This window comes from Nerophis ophidion, linkage group LG03, assembly GCF_033978795.1.
Source record: "Nerophis ophidion isolate RoL-2023_Sa linkage group LG03, RoL_Noph_v1.0, whole genome shotgun sequence".
Lineage (NCBI taxonomy): Eukaryota > Metazoa > Chordata > Actinopteri > Syngnathiformes > Syngnathidae > Nerophis > Nerophis ophidion.
The window spans coordinates 89030672-89033171 of NC_084613.1; the positions used below are offsets into that span (position 1 = coordinate 89030672).

General features: G+C 44.8%; 1 protein-coding gene across 1 annotated transcript in view; it reads right to left on the minus strand.

Moving 5' to 3' along the window:
* The window catches only part of LOC133548876 (fibronectin type III domain-containing protein 3B-like), a 169172-nt gene that overhangs the window by 35523 nt on the left and 131149 nt on the right, over positions 1-2500 (minus strand).

Genomic DNA, 2500 nt, shown 5'->3' on the forward strand with positions numbered 1-2500 from the left:
AGAGACTATTATTGAAAAATAAACAAGTGTTCCGAACCCTGAACAAAGCTGTCACGTCGGTGAAAAGAGTCCTCCACAATAACTTTTGGGATGATATATCGACTTACTCGGTAAGACATCGCTCTCATGGCCTTAGCAACATCGAGGAGGGTGGCAGGAACCCTACCACTCAAAAAACTACAAATGTGCTGATTTGCTTTATGGCATACGTCACTCCCCTCCTCTCCATTAGTTAAAAAGACAAAAGTCGGTGCGAAAGCCTACGTGCCAACAGAAAACAAAAAGAAGTAGAAGAACGCCTACGTGCAACTACCGCTATCATGGCCGAAGCTCCAAAACAACCAAAGAAATGAAAAGTTTAGTCTGAGGAGACAAAAAAAGAAGGATAGAGCTTGCCTGAATAAAAGGACAGTCAGGATCAACATTTATTTTTTATTTTCAATCTATGAATGTACAACCTTTTATTTTTAATCTATGAATGTACAACTGTTTGTTTGCTTTGTTGATCATCGACCGAAGAACAATAAAACTTGACAGTGCACAACATTGCCCCAGGTTTTCACTCGCTGAAATGAATTCAGAGACAAGGAGGGGTTTCAGACCGATGCTGCCTTGGTTCTGTTCCTGCTTGACTAGTAAGTAACTTGTAAGTAAGTGAGGTTTTAACGCAACATACTTTCAATTCATGGGAACGTTTTACCAACAAAAACCTGGTAGCGCTAGGGGATCACCGGTATCCCCAATAGTAGCACATCTTTACATGGAGGACAAGGAAAGGAGAGATCTGAGCACTTTTAAGGGAACAGCACCAAGTCCTTGGTAAAGATATGTGGATGACTAACAAGTCTTCAACGAGGACATTAACTCAGTGGACAAAAACATCCAGTTCACCCGTGAGGATGTCAGACAGTAAGTTGCCTTTTTTGAACTCTGACTTCCACATCGGAGCGAACAGGTGCCTCCATGTCAGGGTTTACAGAAAACCCACACATACGGATCAATACCTACTTTTGGACTCACCACCCAGTGGAATACAAACCGGGTCTTATCAGAATCCTACAACGCAGAGCTGATAAAGTCCTCAGAATCCTACAACGCAGAGCTGATAAAGTCCCTAGCAGCCCACAGGCCAAAGAAGAAGAGCCAAGTGCATCCAGTTCTAGAAGAAGAGAGAACAGGGTAAAGTAAGGAGGAAAGAGGTGACAGATGCAAAAGTATTGCCATGCCATGTGTATCAGGATCAGGTCTCTCGGAGAAACTCAGAAGATCCACTTCAAGTCCACTTCAGACCAGGCAACCCCCTGAGGCAGTGGTGCATCCTAAAGACCGGATACCCCAAACACAACAACCACTAAGCCGACGAATGGCACAGCATAGACGGGCATACCCTTCTCAAGACGGGCATACCCTTCTTAAGACGGGCATACCCTTCTCAAGACGGGCATACCCTTCTTAAGACGGGCATACCCTTCTTAAGACGGGCATACCCTTCTTAAGACGGGCATACCCTTCTTAAGACGGGCATACCCTTCTCAAGACGGGCATACCCTTCTTAAGACGGGCATACCCTTCTCAAGACGGGCATACCCTTCTCAAGACGGGCATACCCTTCTCAAGACGGGCATACCCTTCTTAAGACGGGCATACCCTTCTCAAGACGGGCATACCCTTCTCAAGACGGGCATACCCTTCTTAAGACGGGCATACCCTTCTCAAGACGGGCATACCCTTCTCAAGACGGGCATACCCTTCTTAAGACGGGCATACCCTTCTCTCAGCTGTCTACCTGCACCTCAGGGAGGTACATCACTCCTTTGACAACAAAAACAGCAAGATTCTGGACTGAGAGGCTGGATAGTGGAAGCCATCTATGTCAAGGTTGAAAAATACTCCTGAACAGAGCTGGTCGTCTGCGACACCACCTGTCTACCACATACAAGACTGTCCTTTCAACCATTCCTAAAAAGACTCTGCTATTCAGCATCTAACAAATAACAGGAGTTAAACATACTCTTGTCACAGAAAGGGAAGGGTATGACATTTGTTTACAACTGAATGGAACGCTCAAGTGGGTGATTCGGACTAATTTGGACTGGTATTGGTCCATCCAAAGCAATCCTTCCGCCAGACCATACCTCAATGCTAACCAATGACTGACGCTGGAATCAGATAGATAGATAGATAGATAGATAGATAGATAGATAGATAGATAGATAGATAGATAGATAGATAGATAGATAGTACTTTATTGATTCCTTCAGGAGAGTTCCTCCAGGAAAATTAAAATTGACAGTAGGATTGCTCGTTTGCATCTCAACAGTTGTTTTTTTTCACTATGATGGGGCGGAAACATCCTGGCCCAGGCACACCCTCTTGGTGTATACATATTTGGGGTCTTGGCACCGGCCGCTAGACTAGATCTGACCAACCTAAGTCTGAGACTATAACTGATCAATCTAAGTCTGAGACTAGATCTGACCAATCTAAGTCTGAGACTAGA